Below are 22,344 nucleotides of genomic sequence, written 5' to 3' on the forward strand. Positions count from 1 at the left end.
GCCATTGCTCATGGTTTTTATTTAAAATTTAAGCAGTGATGAGGTTTAATCCGGGGCCGAGGCCGTTTCGATTATTCAGCTGTGACGCTACCAATAGACCACGGGTGCTAATACGAGTCGATTATTGAGCGAAAAGTTAAGGAGAAAAATTTCTGCGAGTAGTAACGAAGAGGAGCAAAACTATGTCAAAAAAGAGCCTTTAACAACTTCTCATAGTGATCAAAGGCAAAACGAGATTGAAGACATAGCGATGTCCGAATCGGAAGCGATTTCCCATGCTGAAAAGAAATTGTCTCGGGACAGTCGTAAAGCCGTCAAGAAAATACATAAATTGCAATTGTAGGTTCAAGTAGAATCAAGAGGAAATACAGGAAAAGAGACACGCAGTATAATTTCAGTTCAAAATCCAGATGTACTGCATGATAACAAACAAGTGTAGATACCAGCCGGCCGTGGTGGCCAAGCGGTTCTAGGCGCTTCAGTCTGGAACCGCGCGACCGCTACGGCCTCAGGTTCGAATCCTGCCTCGGGCATGGATGTGTGTGATGTCCTTAGGTTAGTTAGGTTTAAGTAGTTCTAAGTTCTAGAGGACTGATGACCTCAGAAGTTAAGTCCCATAGTGCTCAGAGCCATTTTGTAGATACCAGGACTGAAAAGAAGTAATCTACAACCATAAAAGACGATAGTGAGCTATCAAAACTGAAGAATATTTGCTGTAAATATGTCCCTTGTGCACTTGAATATAATGGCGATTCAATAAGAAATAAGCACTACAACGCAAGAGAATGACCAAGTGATTGGGTAATACAATACCGGAATTGTTTGCATTTATAAATAATCATAAATTTTATTTTTAGAGCAATGAGACGTGAAGGATTTCTGAAGAGATGAAATTAGTTTAAATTTTAAGAGTGAAGGAAAATGTAGTCATCAAAAAAAATACAAGTTCCCACATATAAGGAACAGTATGAATTTCCTCAAGACGAAATGACTGATTTTCGGGAACAAAGTATGTTTTGTGAGACAGTGGAGAACTTAAGACAAAAATTAATTGGTGCAAAATACACAATTGGAAATGTATTTCATTAGAGGAGAAGTTATGTCTGGAAGGAGTTTCAGACGAGAAACGTACTAATGTCGTCCTTTCTGGGTGAGTCGAGTCCAATTGTACCCGTAAGCACACTCAGGCGACGAATGGGCTACGGCGGTGACTCACGAATCGAGTCGACAAGGCGAGTTCGGAGATGAAGAAACAGGACACTCTGGCGAGTTTAAAGGGAGTATATGGAGATCACTTCTGATCTCAACTATCAACATCAAAGCAGAGCAATGTGTCAAGACCTGGCAAGAAATCAACACCAGCCAGAAGAAAAAAGCATTCCTCTACACGCAGTCAGCTTCCCAGGAACACTCAGCCGCAATGAACCTCCAGCAGAAAATAACAGCAGTTGATAACAATCATGAATAGGGAACTACTCGTGAGTGAAACCGAAATACTTGTTTGTTGTGAATTACTAACATATTTTTATTAATTGTTATCTCTTTCATTATTCTCTTTCATGACACTGCTGTGTCAAAAAATTGCCCATTGCACAAACTTATGTAAGTAGGCTTTTAGGTTTTTATGTTGGTAACGCCACGTAGGGCTCTGTATGAAAATCGCTGACTGCGTTGTGTGCAGTCTGTGGATGGCTGGACTCATTGTTGGAATATATTCGCTTGTGTTGGGCAGTTGGATGTGAACAGCGCGTAGCGTTGGGCAGTTGGAGGTGAGCCGCCATCAGTGGTGGATGGGGGGAGAGAGATGCCAGAGTTTTGAGAGACGATCTGGACGTGTGTTCGTCAGAAAAATGAAATTTGTAAAGATGGATGTCATGAATTGATAGATATATATACGATGACTTTTGAACATTATTAAGGCAAATAAATTGCTTGCTCTCCATCAAAATCTTTCATTTGGGTTCCGCCTCCAAAACAAAATGGCACATATTCACCTACAATAACAAAATTTTCCACAGAATAGGCAACATATTGAAGAACCAGGGACTTCAAATAGGATACAAGACAAACAACACAACACAGAAAAAACACAGGAGACACTCATAGATAAATTCAAAAGATCAGGAACATATGAACTCACATGCAACACTTGCAAATCAATATACATAGAACAAACTTGCAGGAACTTTAAAAAAAGATACTTTGAACATCTCAGAGCCCTAAAAAGTAACAGTACCTGTAGCACATTTGCTGACCACCTAATAGCCCATAACCACCATCCAACTACAATAGCAGCAGACTTAAAAATACTGAAATACAGCCTTAGCCTATATCACAAATTAACATAGAAGTAAACTTCCACATACAGAAGGCAGTAGCGGAAGGAAAACAAGTTTTAAATGAATACACTACACTCTATAAAGGCACATTATTTAAAAGCATTAATGGAACTTTACAGAAAAGGCAAGGCAAACAGGTAAAGGAGCTCACACCCACACACGAAAAAAGAGAGATAAAAGTAAACAAAAGTCTGCGCCGAACTGCCTCGGTAACAAATGAACGCCGATGGGGTTATGACACACAACAGTATCGTGTATACCGCGTTTCGCGAAAAAGCGATTGCAAAACCGAAAATACTTAAGGTACGTTTATGTGTGTTCAGTGCTCTGGGAACGAGAAAGGAGAAGGATCAGTCACAACAAAACTTGAGTAATAACGAATATATACACAAAACATGTTGCCATACAAAAATCACGTTTTTAAAATGTCAAGGGATAGGTTAACTCGCAGATAAAATTTACATTTACATCGTTTGGTTTGCAGATGACAAGCTATCAGTGCAGGACACCATACAGATGGTCCTGCAGAACCACATAATGTAAAATAAAAGTAAGAACAAAAACGGACAAAAACTGTCTTTAGGCCCCATTTTGTTGGATCAGTTACAACCTAAAATATGTTCACTTTTACAGTTGACCAATAAACAAAACCCACTGATGATGTTACAGAGGTGCTGAAACATCTTTGGGTAACAAGAAAAAACAGTGTTTTGCAAAAAAGCTGGATACTACATCCATTGATTTAACTAAGTAAAATTCATGTTATAAAAACAAAAGTTACTTTTAAAAAATTTCGGGAATTCCAAAAAAGAACGGGGTCTACTCATCCTCGTGATACCGATTGACGAGCTGCTGGAATGTGAGGTAAAGGCTTAAAAGTCTTGAACGCCGTCTACGGCTGGGAGAGTCGCGTGCTAGTCCCATGCCCCTCCATACAGCATCCGAATGGCGCCATATGGCAGCCATGACACGGCGGCCGGTCGCCTTTGCATGGCCCTCTCAACTTGGTTGCGGAGTTAAGTGTTTTTTACTTCACGATACTAGTTAAGCTCTGAGTGTTGTGGCGCTGTACTTAGAGGGCTTAGCAGGCTACTGTGTCGTGCGGGTTGCCCATTAATCGGTGTCGCAGACCGTTTACCATTGTCTGCAGGCGTGCTGCCGTTAAAGCCACCCACCACGTCCCGGACTCCATTGTCTTTAGAGACCATATATGGTTCTGCAGAGACGGTTCCGCAGTCTTTTCCTTCTAGACATGGGCTGCTAATTTAGCGCACTCGGAGTGCTCCAACAGGCTCCAGCAGAGTTCAAAGTCTTGTAATATAGCTGCTCATACTCTCAATAAGCGATAAACAGCTTATGGGTGCGCTTGCACCTGCGCAACTTTCATTAAGTACTACGTGCATGAGGCCATTTCACGGAAGTGTTATGGGCGAATGCAACAGGGCAAAGTCAAGCATGCCTATGATTTATTAGTAGGAGCAGGAGTCTCAACGTACCAAACGCGTAGACATACGATATTGTACCCCTGTCTTCGGTTCTGTTCATTTGGTACTTCGCTTTGCCACGCCTCATTAAAAGTTGTTTTGGCATATGTTGAAAGTTGCCTTTGCGTTAGTATTTTGGCTGAGTGATCTACCGAGAAACACGAAGAATTTAAAGAATTTATCGTCCATATCCTTACTTGCGATTGTTTAATTCCATTGATTACAAACACAGAGTGAAACGAGATGACTGTCAGTTCCTCACAAATAAAAACAAAAAAAGAAAACCTGAACAAAATAAAAAGCCTTCATCTGTACTTCAGACAAATATATGGTGAAGAATGGGAGTGATCCTGGGGTTATTAACGCGACGAAGCACCTTCTGGTTCTTTAATGGGCCACTTCGGTACACAAATAGTTTGCATCGACACGAGCCGATAAATAGCTTCTTTCACTGACGTATTGTTACTGCAGCTCCATACGTTCCCCATCCAAAGCCTTAAAATGTACCTCAAATTATAGCACATTTCTAAATCTTTTGTGACATCCAACCACTCTTCTCAATAGTTTGGAGACTGAAGTTAACAAAAATAAAAATAAAATATCTCATTAAATGATTTTGACAAAATAAGGCGCTCAATTTTTCTCTGACACACACACACACACAAGCGCTAAAGGGATTTGACTGACGTAAATGTTACCCTTCCAGCACTCCATTCTATATACCTCTACAATATCGCACGTTAAGAAATAAACATATACTCGGATTACAGATCTTATATATGAAAGAAACGTTTTGTTTTCCAGAGACAGAAATGTCTTGTGGTCATCGACCCCCCTTAATGTAGTTTATCAACAGACATTCAGTCGCGGACCACCCGTGACTGTAACTTCTGGGTCATAGTTATATTAATTCATAATATTCTGTCTTTAGCCACAAAATTTTTATTATATAGCTATTGTCCCAATGGTTTCGGTGCTACAAATCCATTATGAAAGGCTTTGTAGATATAACGAGCGTTACATATGCTTCAGTATTTAACCTGGCGGTAACAGAAATATAGATTTGTTATAAGTAACGAGAAAAACTGTCTAGTACGGAATCAATGAGAGAAATACTGGAGTAATGAGAAAAATAAAGTACTGGAACATATTACTACCTTTTGGACATACAGCATACGTCATCTGCATTACTCAAAATGGTTGAAATGGCTCTCAGCACTATGGGACAACTTCTGAGGTCATCAGTCCCCTAGAACTTAGAACTACTTAAACCTAACTAACCTAAAGACATCACACACATCCATGCCCGAGGCAGGATTCGAACGTGCGAGCGTAGCAGTCCCACGGTTCCGGACTGCAGCGCCTAGAACCGCATGGCCACCACGGCCGGCCATCTGCATTACTCAAAAACTTCGACATTTGCATTTACAGTTCGAACGAATTCACATGTATGTGACAGTACTACATGACTCAAAAGATGGATGCTCAGCCTGTAGTACAGTGATGTGATGGAGTACTGACTTTCCTAGTATTTCCATTTACAGGGTGACAATTATTGAATTATATGAAATAAAATCGTCATAACTTCTGAACGGTTGGCGTTGGACCGTTCAAACTGCACGGTTGGCTGTGGGACATCATGGGAATTCGTATGGTGTGTTTAACGATAAAGACCACTCTCATTTGGATGGGTTCGAAAATAGGAAAAATTGGAGCATTTGGGGGACTAAGAATACGCATTTCGTGATGCAGAAGCCTCTTCATCCTTAACGGGTGACTGTGTGGTGTGCAGTGTCCAGTGACGGAATAATCGGTGCGATATTCCTTGATGGCACGGAACTACCGAACCGTACGTGAAGGTTTTGGAAGATGATTTCATCCCCATTATCGAAAGTGACCCTGTTGTCAACAAGAAGTGGTTCGTGCGAGACGGAACTCGACCCCATCGAAGCAGAGAGTGTTTGATGTCCTGGAGGAGCACTTTGGGGGCCGTGTTCTGGATCTGGGGTACCCAGTGGCCACTGTACGGCCATCGATTGGCCGCCATATTCTCCGGATCTGAACACATACGTCTCCTTTTTGTGGGACTATATTAAAGACAAGCTGTTAAGCAAAAACCTCAAAACCATTGCTGAGCTGAAAATAGACATTCAGGAGCACATCGACAGCATCGACGTCCCGACACGCCAGCAACTCATGCAGAATTTCGCTTTTCGTTTGCGCCACATCATCGCTAATGATGACAGGCATATCGAACATGTCATAACTTAAATCCGAATATCTGCAGTGACGTTTACATGTTGAATAAAATATGTGCAAGGCCGTAGTTTGTAATTAATTTACATTTTTTATGTAGTTTAATAATTTTCACCCAGTACGTATATTGACGAAATAAAACGAGTAACTAAAAATTGGAGAAGTGAATTCTAGCTTTACATTCTTACATATTCAGTGTTATTGAATACGTATGAATGTGAGACTAATAATAGTGATAACGCCTCGAAATTAGTCCCATCGTATTTCATTTCCTGACCATATTCGAGACAGTTTTCTGTGATAGCTAGTCGCCTGTTGTTGCAAATGTTCCTTTCTGACTGTTCTGATAGATGTGTCACAATCTAGGCCTTTCAAAGCCGAGTGTGTATCGCATTTCATGCGAATGGGAAATGTCTTACGTGGGACAGATTATCACAACAGTCCAGGAGAGGACAAGGAACATCAGCGACACTCCGGTAAAGCCACCAAGCAAATCATCTGTCGCCGAACAATGCCTTGAATATAATCGTTAAATGAAACACAATGAACCCATTATGGTGATACAAACGCTGATTTTCTTGGTCAGCGTAGTTAAGGAGTCTACCGAAATAAAGATGTCGAAAAATCTAATAAACTGGGACAAAGGTTTCATTTTAAACAACGCTTGGGATCCGGCACTCAGTTCATCAAGATCTCGTCGGCCGCCACATCCATTGGAGCTTCGAAATACTGACAGAAAGTTCGTTTCAGAGAATATCAAGATGGACTGTGAAAACCAAAAGAGCATCAAAGGATGTAGTGGGCGTCGAGAGTCGAACTCACAATCAGCTATAAATAGCGGCCCGAAATTAACAACAGTTCACAGCCTGGTTGGTGTCCAAGCAGCGAGTACAGCAGCATAACGGGCAGTTACTGAAGAAGATGGCTGGCTCTGTGAGCGAAATATTATGAAAAAAAGGGAAACAAGAGCTCTGTTGTATAGCGGAAAACATACAATTAACTGCTAGTGTACCTTAATTGATGAATATAGCATATCATCGATTTGAAATTTATTTTGCTTGTAATCATGTTGCTTCGATTTAACGTCAAATGTCAGTCTGGAGGCTACACACTTGATTCAAGAAAACTTATAAAGGGGCACACGTACATACTGCAGAAAAGTGAGCACCCTGGAGCTATTGTTGTTGTGGTCTTCAGTCCGAAGACTATTTTGATGGAACTCTCCGTGCTAGTCTATCCTATACAAACATCTTTATCTCTGAATAACTACTGCAACTTATATACATTTGAATAAGCTTACTATATTCAAGCCATGGTCTCATGGTCTTTTCCTACAAATCCTTCCACCCCTCCCGTCACCATACTTCTCACCATTACCAAACTGACGATTTCTTGGCCGGCCGGTGTGGCCGAGAGGTTCTAGGCGCTTTAGTCTGGAACCGCGCGACCGCTACGGTCGCAGATTCGAATCCTGCCTCGGGCATGGATGTGTGTGATGTCTTTAGGTTAGTTAGGTTTAAGTAGTTCTAAGTTCTAGGGGACTGATGACCACAGATGTTAAGTCCATAGTGCACAGAGCCATTTGAACCATTCGAACGATTTCTTGATGCCCATCAACCAATCCCTTTTTCTGTATGTTCATCCTTCTGATTGAAGGTTTGAGGGACTTCGACTGTTCACTCACGTAATAAAATGACAAACCTTGAGCCGTCTTTCGATTTAATTTATTATAAAGTTACCAGTTTCGGTGATACAGTACACCATCTTCAGGCCTAACTGTCGCTGAGGGGATGAGTCCATTTGTATACACGATCCCATCAGTGGCCAAGATCTATGAACTGGTTTCTATAGACAGCAATAAGAGCGGTGTTGTGTCTGCAATCATCAGCTAGCAACTGACTGGAGAAATATTCAAGTTTAATCAAGTTTTGCCATAAATTTCTTTTTTCCCTAATTAGAATGTGTAGCTCATTAGTTATTCCATCTACTCATGTATTCTTCAGCATTTTTCTTCAGCAAAATATTTCAAATGCTTCTATTTTCTTCTTTCTGAGTGGCATATCAGCCACGTTTCACTTTCGTGGAAGGTTCCACTACACATGAACACAATGCTAAAGGCTTGGTATTGACAGTGTGTGTTTTACATTGAGGTTACAAAAGTCATGAGATACTGGTACGCACATAAACAGATGGCGGTAGTATCGCGAACACAAGGCATAAAAGGGCAGTGCATTGGCGGAGCTCTCATCTGTACGTAGGAGACATGTTATACGGTTTCCGACGTGATTATGGCCGCACGACGTGAATTAACAGACTTTTTAAAGCGGAATGATAGTTGGAGCTAGTCGCATAGGACTTTCCATTTCTATAATCGTTAGGGAATTCAATATTGCGAGATCGACACTGTGAAGAGGGTGCCAAGAATACCAGATTTCAGGCATTACGTTGGCCGGGGTGGCCGAGCGGTTCTAGGCGCTACAGTCTGGAACCACGCGACCGCTACGGTCGCAGGTTCGAATCCTGCCTCGGGCATGGATGTGTGTGATGTCCTTAGGTTAGTTAGGTTTAAGTAGTTCTAAGTTCTAGGGGACTGATGCCCTCAGAAGTGCTCCGAGCCATTTGAACCATTTCAGGCATTACCTCTTGTGGTGTCTGTCTACAGGGACTCCCTAGCACTCACCCAGTTGTACAGCCGACTTTTCTAGCAATGGTTCACTGTCTACATACGCTCTCATTTGCAGAGACGACAGTTTAGCATAGCCTTCAGCTCCGTCATTTGCTACGACCTAGCAAGGCGCCATATTCAGTTACTATAATTACTTCAAGAATGTATTCTGAACAGATAACATTGTGAATCATGTACCGTCAAGAGCGACGTTCATCATTAATAGATTAAAGTTGAGTATCAAACTAATTACGTCCGCTTTCTGAATTCTCATTCCTGGTCATGTTCCAGACCTCACGTCAGTATAGTTCTTCCCTCCTCACGCCAACCTGCGTGAGCTTAAACGCGTGCATTTCGGCCTCCACTGGTAACACTGTGTTGGCTCTTCTGCTAACACGAAACCTCTCACCACAGATAACTTACAAGGGAACCTCCCCATCGCACCCCCCTCAGATTTAATTATAAGTTGGCATAGTGGATAGGCCTTGAAAAAATGAACACAGATCAATCGAGAAAACAGGAAGAAGTTGTGTGGAACTATGAAAAAAAATAAGCAAAATATACAAACTGAGTAGTCCATGCGCAAGATAGGCAACATCAAGGAGAATGTGAGGGAAGGAGCGCTGTGGTCCCGTGGTTAACGTGAGCGGCTGCGGGACGAGAGGTCCTTGGTTCAAGTCCCCCCTTGATTGAAAAGTTTACTTTTTTTATCTTCGCAAAGTTATGATCTGTCCGTTCGTTCATTGACGTTTCTATTCACTGTAATAAGTTTAGTGTCTGTGTTTTGCGACCGCACCGCTAAACGGTGCGATTAGTAGACGAAAGAAAGTGCCTCTCCAATGGGAACTGAAAACATTTGATCGCAAGGTCATATGTAAACCGATTCCTCCACAGGAAAACACGTCTATATTCTATACGACACTGGTGACGGCATGTGCGTCACATGACAGGAATATGTTGTTGACCCACCTAACTTGTACACTTGGCGAATGGGTAAAAAGATTCTTCTACCTTGCCCGATTTAGGTTTTCTTGTGGATGTGATAGTCACTCCCAAAGAAATAATGAAAACATAACGGACGGACAGATAATTGTCTGAACATAAAAAATTAAAATTTTCACTCGAGGTAAGACTTGAACCAAGGGTCTCTCGTTCCGCAGCTGCTCATGCTAACCACGGGACCACGCGCTCCTTGGCTCCCATTGTCCTTGATGTTGCCTATCTTCCGTATGGACTACTCAGTTTGTAAATTTTGCTTATTTTTTTCATAGTTCCACACAACTTCTTCCTGTTTTCTCGATTGATCTGTGTTCAGTTTTTCAAGGCCTATCCACTGTGCCAACTTATAACTAAATCTGAGGGGGTGCGATGGGGAGGTTCCCTTGTTAGTGGCTGGAGAGCAGCGGCGTTTGCGTAGAGTTGTCAATAGACAGACAAGCAACACACTGCGAAATAACCGTACAAATCAAAGTGGGACGTACGAAGAACGTATCCGTTAGGACAGCGCGGCGACATTTGGCGTTAATGGGCTATAGCAGCAGCCGCCCGACGTGAGGGCCTCTGTTCAGAGCACGACATCGCCTGCAGCGCCTCTCCGAGGCTCGTGACCGTTTCGGTTGGGCCCTGCACGACCGGAAAACCGTAACCTTGTCAAACGAGTCCCGAGTTCGTTTGGAAAGATCTGATGGTAGGGCTCGAGAGTGGCTCAGACGCACGAAGCCGTGGACCCGAGTTGTCAAAAGATACTGTGCAAGCTGCTGGTAGCTCCATAACGGCGTGGGCTATCTACTTGGAATGAACTGGATCCTCTGATCCAACTGAACCGATCATTGACGGGAAATGGTTATGTTTGGCTACTTGTAGACCAATGGCAGCCATTCATCTGTTTTATGTGCCCAACAATTACGGAAGTTTTACAGATAACAATGCGCCATGTCATCTGGCCACAACTGTTCGAGACTGGTTTTAAGAATATTCTGGACAGTTCGAGCAGATAATTTGGCCACCCGGACCGCCCACGTTAACGGCATCGAACATTTATGGGATAAAATCTTGAGGTCAGTTCGTACACAAAATCTCGCACAGGCAACACTTTCGCAGTCATGGACGATTAGAGACAGCGTGGCTGAATATTTCTGCATGGGACTTGCACCGGCTTTTTGAGTCCATGTCACGTCGAGTTGCTGCGCTACGCCGGGCAAAGTAGGTCCGATAAGATATTAGGAGGTATCCCATGACTTTTGTTACCTCATTATACTCGTATATCCTCTCCACTTCGGCGATCATGATTTATTTTGCTGCTTGTCTACCAAACCTAATCTACTACTTCCTGTATGTCATTTCCTAATCTAACTCTGTCAGAATAGCTTGATCTCATTCTGCTACATTTCATTAACTTTGTCTTACATTTTTTGACGTTCGTTTTCCGTTCACTGATCTTCCAACATGAAACGCGTATGTATTCAGTACAGCGATGGCGAGGCATGACAGAATCTCTGACCAGAGAGTTATTTATCGTTGCTAGTCTGCGCTTGACCGCGCGAGAGTTCAGTGCAGTTGCATGTAGGGAGTCGGTAGTTGCAGTTGCTACTTGCACTCAGTCAGTGCTAGTAGCACGCGCGAGACAGTCGGAGTTGTGTGAGGAGTCGGCGGGCGTCGACATGGCCCTCTGGTCAAGATTCAGGACGAGGTATATTTTTTAAATAAGGTAATGAAGCAGCATTGCGCACATCTGATAATGTAATGTATCTTAACTGTAATTAATTTGTTCAAGAATCGCCCCAATAATAATTTTGTTTTCAAACCAAGCATTTTAACAAAACAAACATTTTATTGAAAGAAAATTTCCCATGTATTTCCTTAAAGAAAAAATTTACTTAAGTTCAAAGAATTTTTGCGATGCATTTCCTCCAAGCTATGTCGAAAATAAGAGCAGATGCAGTTTTACTGAGGTAAGAATTTGAGTTTAATTAGGGCCTAAGATCGACATTTCGGTCTATTTGCGTTTTCATTGTCACTGAGACTTCATTTTTTTTATTGAATTGACTTTCATTTTTGTGGGGAGCTTACACATGGCTCAGATTACTAGTTCTCACATTTATTGTCATTGACTTACATTTTTGCTGGGAGGTTACACTTAGCACGATGAGTATTCACATTTAAGTATTGTCATTGCAAAATTCTCCGGTGAAATTACACTAATGCCTTTTCAAAATTCTCCGGGAGGTAACACATGGCACTATGTCCATTAACATTAGAATAATTTTCTTTAACATTATTTTGTGGGGAGGTTACAAACTCCCTTACTATCGCTGATAGAATTATGCTGTCAAACCTCCACGTTATTTCTTCTTCTTCTTGAGCTTCAATTCCCTCCCCGGCCGGCCTGTGTGACCGTGCGGTTCTAGGCGCTTCAGTCTGGAACCGTGCGACCGCTACGGTTACAGGTTCGAATCCTGCCTCGGGCATGGATATGTCTGATGTCCATAGGTTAGTTAGGTTTAAGTAGTTCTAAGTTCTAGGGGACTGATGACCACAGATGTTAAGTCCCACAGTGCTCAGAGCCATTTGAGCCATTTGAATTCCCTTCCCAAATTTCTGCTTGGTTTCCCTTACTGCTTACTCAGTGTACAGACTGAATAACATCAGGGATAGGCGACAGTCCTGCTCACTCCGTTCTCAACCACTGCTCCCCTTTCAAGTCCTTCGTCTCTAAAGGATCTGAATTGTAGTTGCTCAATAAATAAAATTACGTGTTTTGGTATCTGAACGTAGAGTTTACTCGTGCGTTTACGTGCAGTAGTACAGTTACTGTTGTACACGCTCTGTGCAATTGACTTACGTTTTCAGTTGTACTGCTGGTGTTGTGCTTTTGTCCTACTTAATGGAAATCGATATACTTGCAACTTTATCTGATAAAATCCTGAATTTCGAAAGATCACGAAGTAGAAATGTTCCTAACAGTGGTTATACTGTCAGCCGTTGCCGAACACGTTCGATGTAAGTACTCCCTCTTTAGTAGGCCTTTTACCGTTGCAGTCGTAACCTACTGTGAGCCCTAAACGCGAACGGAAATGCCGACAACCTATGCGACGAGCTTTCACCGGCGTACATCGGGTCCAGTAACAGTGCACTGTGTGTGCTGTGTAAACGTCTCGACCCAGTGATCCAACACTTGAAACCTCCCCTTTGTTTGTAAAGAATGACAGTGCTGAAAAAAATCTTACGTTATTTGATTTTCAAACAGCTGAGCAAAACTGGAAGTACTCAGACAATTGTCTCTTTACTTATTCTGATCATCACTAAACTGACACACAATATTTTTAGCGCAGTGCACTCTGACTTTCAATAATCCCTACAAAAGAACAGCCCTGACTGGCAAAAACCTATACCTTTCATGAATCACTTACCTCACAAAAATCTTCGTTACTCGAACTACTGCAATACAGCGAGCGCCAATAAATAAAAGATTCTAACTACTGAAGGCACTAACTGCTGACAGGTATAGTTAGCAAATGAAAGATTTTGATAGAGAATAAACAATGTATTTACCTTAATAGTGTTCAATAGTTATATATATATATATATATATATATATATATATATATATATATATATATATATCATGACATCAAGTCCTACAAACTTCCTTTTTCTGGCGGACATACGTCCAGACCGTCCGCTCGTAGTAACCTCTCAAATCTCTGGCATCTCTCTCCCCATATCCACCACTGCTGGCGGTTCACCTCCAACTGCCCAACGCTACACGCGGTTCACATCCAACTGCCCAACACTACACTAGCGAATATTCCAATAATGAGTCCAACCAGCCACAGATTGCACACAGCGCAGTCAGCGATTTTCATACAGGGCACTACGTGGCGTTACGACCATAAAAACCTAAACAGCCTACTTACACACTCTATCAACATACTGGTACAATTGCAACAGCTTTTACAGTTGTTATGTGTCTTTTGAGCCAGACTAAAGTGTTAAAGTGTTATGTGGAATTGAGCATTAGATGCCATAAAAGGGAGCGGGGAGCACTGTTTTGTCAGAAAAAGAGCACTAAAAGCAGAATGAATCGATCAGGAGAGCTGAATTACTTAGAACGCGGACTAGACATTGGATGTCACCTGAGTAATAAGTCCATAAGGGAAATTTCAGTCCTTCTAAGGCCGCCGACGTCGACTGTTGGTGATGTGAGTGTGAAGTGGAAACGCGAAAAAACAACCAGTAGCTAAACCATGAGCAGACAGACATTTAGTGATGGACAGGAACTGTCGAGCACTGGGGCTGGTGGTTGTAAAAAGTAGCATGAAATCAGTGGAAGGAGTCACTCGTGAGTACCAAAGATATACCAGCAGTCCAGCTTGCACAACTACTGCGAGTAGGAAGTTAAGAGGAATCGCGTATAATGGTCGAGCAGCTGGTCATAAGCCCGACATTTCTGTAATCAATACAAACAACAAACAGGAGTCTGAATAGACTACTGTATGTTCTACATCAGCCAATATCGCTTATTACGTGACACTATGGACGAATATCACTTCTTGTAATATGCACTGAAGACAATAAAGTAATAAAATGATAAATTGAAACCCTTAGCTGCCGACAGGTGTTGTTGATATACATCAGCGGAGACAGCTGAAAATGTGTGCCCCGACCGGGACTCGAACCCGGGATCTCCTGCTTACATGCGAGACGCTCTACCCATCTGAGCCAGCGAGGGCACAGAGGATAGTGCGACTGCAGGGATTTAGTCTGGCGAGAGTAATGAGTGATTGGGCAAATATCTATTTAGGAACACTACGAATGTAGGTTGTGGACAGTTGGGAATGTGGGTCTCACGGGAAGCATGCAGGGTGTAAGTCCCTGCAGTCGCACTACTCTCTGTGCCCTCGGTGGCTCAGATGGATAGAGCGTCTGCCATATAAGCAGGAGAGAGATCCCAGGTTCGAGTCCCGGTGTGAGCACACATTTTCAGCTGCCCCCATTGATGTATATCAACAACACCTGTCGGCAGCTATGGGTTTCGATTTAATTATCATTTCATACTAGAGAAGCTATGGGGCAACGACCTTGACACAGTGCATACGCCGGTTCCCGTCAGATCACCGAAGTTAAGCGCTGTCGGGCGTGGCCGGCACTTGGATGCGTGACCATTCGGGCCGCCGTGCACTGTTACCATTTTTCGGGGTGCACTCAGCCTCCTGTTGCCAACCGAGGAGCTACTCGACCGGATAGTAGCGGCTCCGGTCAAGGAAACCCATCATAACGACCGGGAGATTGGTATGCTGACCACATGCTCCTCCTATCCGCATCCTGATCTGATAATGACACGGCGGTCGGATTGTCCCGATGGGCCACTTGTGACTTGAAGAGGGAGCCCTAGAGAAGCTGCACAGTCATCAATGGTAGCCTTTCGGGAACAGATACCGTCTTCATATAATTACGTAATAGTTGAAATCTAGATATTCTGTAATAAAACTCCGGATTTCGCGAAGGCCGCGAGGAGTATCGGGCGGTTTGAGGCGCCATGTCACGGATTGCGCGGCCCCTCCCGCCGGAGGTTCGAGTCCTCCCTCGGGCATGGGTGTGTGTGTGTTGTTCTTAGCATAAGTTAGTGTAAATAATGTGTATGTCTAGTGACTGATGACCTCACCATTTTGGTCCCTTAGGAATTCACACACATTTTTGATTTCTCGATCTATTGATATCCTTTTCTCCATCACCTAAAGGCAACGATCACTACAAACAACAGTATCATATGGATTCGAATCTAATTAATTTCTGTAGTCAGTGTTAAGCCAGGTTTGAAGGGGTGTAAAGAGAGACGCCAGTGGACAGTGGATGACTGAAAACGAGTTACGAATCACGCTGTGACCTACTGCAGTTCAATGGAACGGTTTTTGTTGGGCGAATGCCTGGAGAGACCTGCTTATATTTATACGACTACCAGCGAAGCAAAGAGGAGGCTGTGTTACTACATGGCGGTGCTTGTCGTGGTTAGAGTGTTGTCTCATTATTGGGCTTAATAGAACGCTAAATGCGGAAGCATATGAATACATTTTAAAGTATTGCATACTGCACACTGTAAAGGAACAGTACGGGCATGGTGATTGATTGTATTAGTATTAGGGCTCTTAAGAAAATATCGACCTTTTACTAAAGATATTGATACAAATCAGAGATAGGTCTTACTCCGATATATTGACATCGAAATAGCAATATCGAATGCCGATATTTTTATTGTATATCATATTTTTTCGCAATTTTTGTGAAATATTTGAAATTGTTCTTTTGAAATTGAATTGTGGTAGAACATAATTTCACTTTCACTGCGTGAAGGAGAGTTACTAGTTTTTGAGCTTTCATCACGTCTAGTCCAAGTGGCATAAAGAAGAAGCCAGTTTGCTCTGGGGGTGGGGGGAGCTGAATAGGAAAAGAAGATTTCGGATGTGAAGAAACAGCACACGAAACAATTTTTTACGCAAGTATTGTGTTATTTCTTCTTATGGGCACTCTTCAAAAACACATTCTTAAAATGATGAAGAAAAATCTAAAGGACAAAATCGGTCCCTGCGGTGGGCAGAGACGTGTGAAGGGAAATGCTGACGTAATTGGCGCTCGGCGCTACCAAAAAGAAACAGCAATGTTTAACTTCATCGCGCAGCTTTTACACTGCAACTTGCCACTGTACGTCGCTGACATTTCACAAAGGAAAAAAAAAAAAAAAGAACAGTATAGTCGACACGAAGTGTTCCGGACAAATCCGATATGTGACGAAATCGAACGACGGACCCATCTGACACCTTTTACTGCGCCAAGTATATGCAGTTACCATTGTTAGGAAAGTGCTTATCGCCAAGCGTGAACGTGCATCGTTCTCTTTCAATTCCTGCTGTAAACATGCTGCTAACTTGTTGATGTGTAGAATATCTAATAATAATTCAATTCTTATACATACAGTTGTAAATCCGGGAGTATATTTACAATGTGCAGCCGATGTTTGTATAGGCCGGTACTTCGACGTCTTTTCCTTTGATACATTGACAGATTCTTTCCATATATCGATAGTCGTCCATGATATCTTTTTAAATATCGATACCCGAATTTCCAACATTCTTCAAAATATCAGCTGTTCTAATCAGTATTACAAGCATGCTTCATAAAGCGGCATGGGCGTGGCAATGTTTTGTGGATAGTAACATTCCTGAAGTTGAAACAAGACATTCAGCATTTGGTAGTTACAGTTTGTTGCAACTTCGACAGTTAATCATTGTTACATATTCTGTAAGTAAAAGATACCAAATAAAATGCGCTAGGTATAAAAATTAAGTTACGCATCTATAAAACTGAAACATAACGGTAGGTGCTTGGGATGTGGAAAAGCACTCTACAACATTAAACTGTTACATGCTGGAACATGGTTCCCAGCAGCCTGGAGTTGTTATGATCATCATCGACAAACAAGTCGTCAAAGTGGCATCAAATAAATAGACTTGCACCAAAAAGCCGAACATCCCAGATGGAGTCTACCGAACGCAAGTGCCATACGCACATTTCAATTTTTGAAGGCAAATACATAAGGAGATATAAATTTGCCCACTCTTTCATACACCACGTGAGCACACAACATGTATTTGATATACTAACAGCGAAGAGCTAACATCAGAATGAAAGCAACGTCCACTGTATGCACCGAAATGCAACGCTCTTGTAGCCAACTGAATGGACGGCTTACAATGGTGGTAAAATGACGAAGATGTAAACATACAAACAGTAAACATGTATGGCTATGGGGCAGGCACAAAGGCTATATTTACAAGACATTTATTCCATAGAGTAGACAGATGAACTCCCGAGAATCACTGTGAATGGAAGGAAAGTCCGGACCAACTGGTGTCTCACAAAACCCACAGAAATTCTGGTCATATGAAAGGTCTGTTAATAATGCCGAAGTTGGTGTCCAGACACTCATAGACGAGATAGGAACAGAAACAGAAGGTAGTAAAGCAAAACCATAAATACTGAACTTTCGTTTCCAAATTTTCCTTTACGAAAGAAATCCAGAGTCCATCGTCTTTGTAAGATTTCATTACCAGTACACAGTGTGATTGCGTGCTGCGTTCTAGTTTTGAGCTTGCTGCACGGTATAAGATGACGACGTGTGAGCCTTTGTCTGCAAGATGATCGTTATACACTCCTGGAAATGGAAAAAAGAACACATTGACACCGGTGTGTCAGACCCACCATACTTGCTCCGGACACTGCGAGAGGGCTGTACAAGCAATGATCACACGCACGGCACAGCGGACACACCAGGAACCGCGGTGTTGGCCGTCGAATGGCGCTAGCTGCGCAGCATTTGTGCACCGCTGCCATCAGTGTCAGCCAGTTTGCCGTGGCATACGGAGCTCCATCGCAGTTTTTAACACTGGTAGCATGCCGCGACAGCGTGGACGTGAACCGTATGTGCAGTTGACGGACTTTGAGCGAGGGCGTATAGTGGGCATGCGGGAGGCCGGGTGGACGTACCGCCGAATTGCTCAACACGTGGGGCGTGAGGTCTCCACAGTACATCGATGTTGTCGCCAGTGGTTGGCGGAAGGTGCACGTGCCCGTCGACCTGGGACCGGACCGCAGCGACGCACGGATGCACGCCAAGACCGTAGGATCCTACGCAGTGCCGTAGGGGACCGCACCGCCACTTCCCAGCAAATTAGGGACACTGTTGCTCCTGGGGTATCGGCGAGGACCATTCGCAACCGTCTCCATGAAGCTAGGCTACGGTCCCGCACACCGTTAGGCCGTCTTCCGCTCATGCCCCAACATCGTGCAGCCCGCTTCCAGTGGTGTCGCGACAGGCGTGAATGGAGGGACGAATGGAGACGTGTCGTCTTCAGCGATGAGAGTCGCTTCTGCCTTGGTGCCAATGATGGTCGTATGCGTGTTTGGCGCCGTGCAGGTGAGCGCCACAATCAGGACTGCATAAGACCGAGGCACACAGGGCCAACACCCGGCATCATGGTGTGGGGAGCGATCTCCTACACTGGCCGTACACCACTCGTGATCGTCGAGGGGACACTGAATAGTGCACGGTACATCCAAACCGTCATCGAACCCATCGTTCTACCATTCCTAGACCGGCAAGGGAACTTGCTGTTGCAACAGGACAATGCACGTCCGCATGTATCCCGTGCCACCCAACGTGCTCTAGAAGGTGTAAGTCAACTACCCTGGCCAGCAAGATCTCCGGATCTGTCCCCCATTGAGCATGTTTGGGACTGGATGAAGCGTCGTCTCACGCGGTCTGCACGTCCAGCACGAACGCCGGTCCAACTGAGGCGCCAGGTGGAAATGGCATGGCAAGCCGTTCCACAGGACTACATCCAGCATCTCTACGATCGTCTCCATGGGAGAATAGCAGCCTGCATTGCTGCGAAAGGTGGATATACACTGTACTAGTGCCGACATTGTGCATGCTCTGTTGCCTGTGTCTATGTGCCTGTGGTTCTGTCAGTGTGATCATGTGATGTATCTGACCCCAGGAATGTGTCAATAAAGTTTCCCCTTCCTGGGACAATGAATTCAGGATGTTCTTATTTCAATTTCCAGGAGTGTATATCGCTGCAGGACGTAATGCAATAGTGTAATCATTCATCCCGATGCAGTTTTCATCTACACTGCACTAAGGTGTGAAATGACTGATCAACCAAAAACTGTCAAGACGTCTTCTGATCCGTTTCTGATGCCTTTGCTTAATTTTACTGGTTTTAGTGTATTTTCATGAGTATACGGTGAATATCAGGAATCCGGTAAAACATCAGATCTCGACGTCGTTGCGGCCGGAAAAAGATCCTGCAAGAACGGGACCAACCACGACTGAGGAGAATAGCGCAACGTAACAGAAGTGCAACCCTTGTGCAAATTGCTGCAGATTTCAGTGCTGGGTCATCAAAAAGTGTCAGCGTGTGATCATTCAACGAACCATCATCGATACGGGTTTTCGGAGCCGAAGACCCACTAAACCGACATTGGACTATTGATGACTGTAAACACGTTGGCCGGTCGGACGATTCTCGTTTCAAATTGTATCGAGTGGATGGACGTGTACGGGTATGGAGACAGCCTCATGAATTCATGGACCTTGCATGTCAACAGGGCACTGTTCAAGTTTTTGGAGGCTCTGTAATGGAGTGATGCGTGTGCAGTTGCAGTGATATGGGACCCATGATAAGTCTAGATACGACCCTCAAGGTGACACGTACATAAGCATCCTGTCCGATTAACTGCATCCATTCATGTCCTTTGTGCATTCCGACGGACTTACGCAATTCCAGCAGGACAACGCGACACCCCACACCTCCACAACTGCTACAGAGTGGCTCCAGGAACACTCTTCTCAGTTTAAACACTTCCGCTGGCCGCCAAACTCCCCAGAGATGAACATTGTTGAGCATATCTGGGATGCCTTGCAACGTGTTGTTCAGAAGACATCTCCAACCACTCGTACTCTTACGGTTTTATGGAAAGCCCTGCAGGATTCATGGTGTCGATTCCCTCCAGCACTACTTCAGACATTAGTTGAGGCCATGCCACGTCGTGTTGCGGCACTTCTGCGTACTCGCGGGGGCCCTCCACGATATTAGGAGTGTGTAGCAGTTTCTTTGGCTCTTCAGTGTAGTAACTGATACAATGAGATGTACCCTCCACCATACACGTCACAGTGATGTCTGAAGCGTGAATGTTGATGTAGATGAAGAACCTCTTAAAATCCGTATACTTTACGGCAGTACCCCATTCCTGAAATTTCTGTGGGGAAAAAATATACCCCGATCACCAATAAGCATGCGAACCCACTCACTGCTAACTAGTGTTTTTCCGCGATGTACAAGAGATTCTGCATGTTACCGTATTCCTGCCAGACCAATGTGAGACGTGTGTATACAATCATTGTTGTGGATCTATTGGTGATTCGAACGTCCCTTCGGTCATTCGTAATCCAATTTTAACGTTGACTCCTCAAGAATACGGCTTATCTCTGCACTTTCACTAGCGCGATTTCTCATTCAGACATCGGGTAACTAGCACCCCTGAGACAATTGTAATCTCCGTGAAAAAAATGACATAAATGGGTGGAGCAGCGGTCAGCACACTGTACTTGCATTCGGGAAGAAGTCGGTTCAAACCCGCGTTCGGCCATCTCGACTTAGGTTTTCCATGATTTCCCTAAATCGCTTCAGTCAAATGCCGGTTTGGTTCCTTTGAAAGGGTACGGGCAAATTACTTCCCCATCCTTCTGTAATCCGATCGGACAGATGACCTCCCTGTTTGGTCCCCTCCCCTGAATCAGCCAACCAACCAATAATTGCCTTGCAGGATCATAGAATTTCGCTGCACAGTTATTGAAGTGCTGTGGAGTGGGAAACAGTTTTTTTTTAATTTTTTTGTTAGGGAAAGGCATCCGAGGGTTAAAATCAGCAGGTAATAAAAAATTCATATTTTTAATGTGTAAACATGCTTAGTTTTTATTTTAAGGCAATTTGAAGAAGATGTATTCGTAAGTGTTAAAAACCGATAATGCTTTTATAATCTTTGTTTCTTAATGCTGAGATGTTGCTGGTTTTCTTTCGGAAAACGCACGGGTATCTTTCATATGTGGAAAACTTGCGCTAGAAGAAAACATGTAACTTTACAGTTGTTATGTTGGTCGTACCAAGATGAAACGCGTAATTACAAACAAAAAAATCACAATTTTTTCTTTATTCTTGAAAGATGCATCGAAATACAAACGTAGGAACAGCAAGAGCTGTTGCTATGGTCTTCAGTCCGAACACTGGCCAGCTGAAACTCTTTGTGCTACACTATTCTGTCCAAGTCTCTTCTTGTCAGCGTAACTGCCATATCGTATGCCTACTTTTTACCCCCGTAATAAATTAACTATTTATTAATGGGTCAGGATGTGTCCTATAAAGTATAACTTCTTTTAGGCTGCACGTAGGTGGGATTCCAGACTGTGAACGTCGAAACATAGCGCAGACTTTGCTACCAAAAGAACGGTCCGAACGCCAGACAACACTTCTAACACAGTGGCTGTCTGTTCTATCTCGTTGTACGCGGTACACTGCATGGGGGCTTAATTAAATAAATATGAAATGCAAATACGTTTAATTTTTTTAGTCGCTGTCTGTCCGATTACGAAGTGTCGTAAACGGTTGGCCCTGACTAGTTTTAGTACGCAATCTGACTGCACAGAATAGCAACAAAGAATGAAAGAAAACTTCCGTTAACACAATTAATTAATTAAGTCCCCAGCAACTATGAAAGCTACGAAACAACAAGCCACAAGTGTCGCTGTTCTGTGTGTGGAAGTGTGATTCAACGTACACATCTGGCACGGTTCTTCTTCAATAAGACAAGAAATTTTAAATACCATTTATACTGAAGTAATTAAAAAAAATAGAAATACTATAATTGCGCAAGAAAACCAGAATTACACTTTAATACAAGAACACGAGCCAGATGCTTTGTTGACTGAACCTGTAATGACGCATTATTTAAGACATTGAAATAATGAAAAGAAAAGGGAATTTTC

The sequence above is a fragment of the Schistocerca nitens genome, chromosome 2, assembly GCF_023898315.1.
Source record: "Schistocerca nitens isolate TAMUIC-IGC-003100 chromosome 2, iqSchNite1.1, whole genome shotgun sequence".
Lineage (NCBI taxonomy): Eukaryota > Metazoa > Arthropoda > Insecta > Orthoptera > Acrididae > Schistocerca > Schistocerca nitens.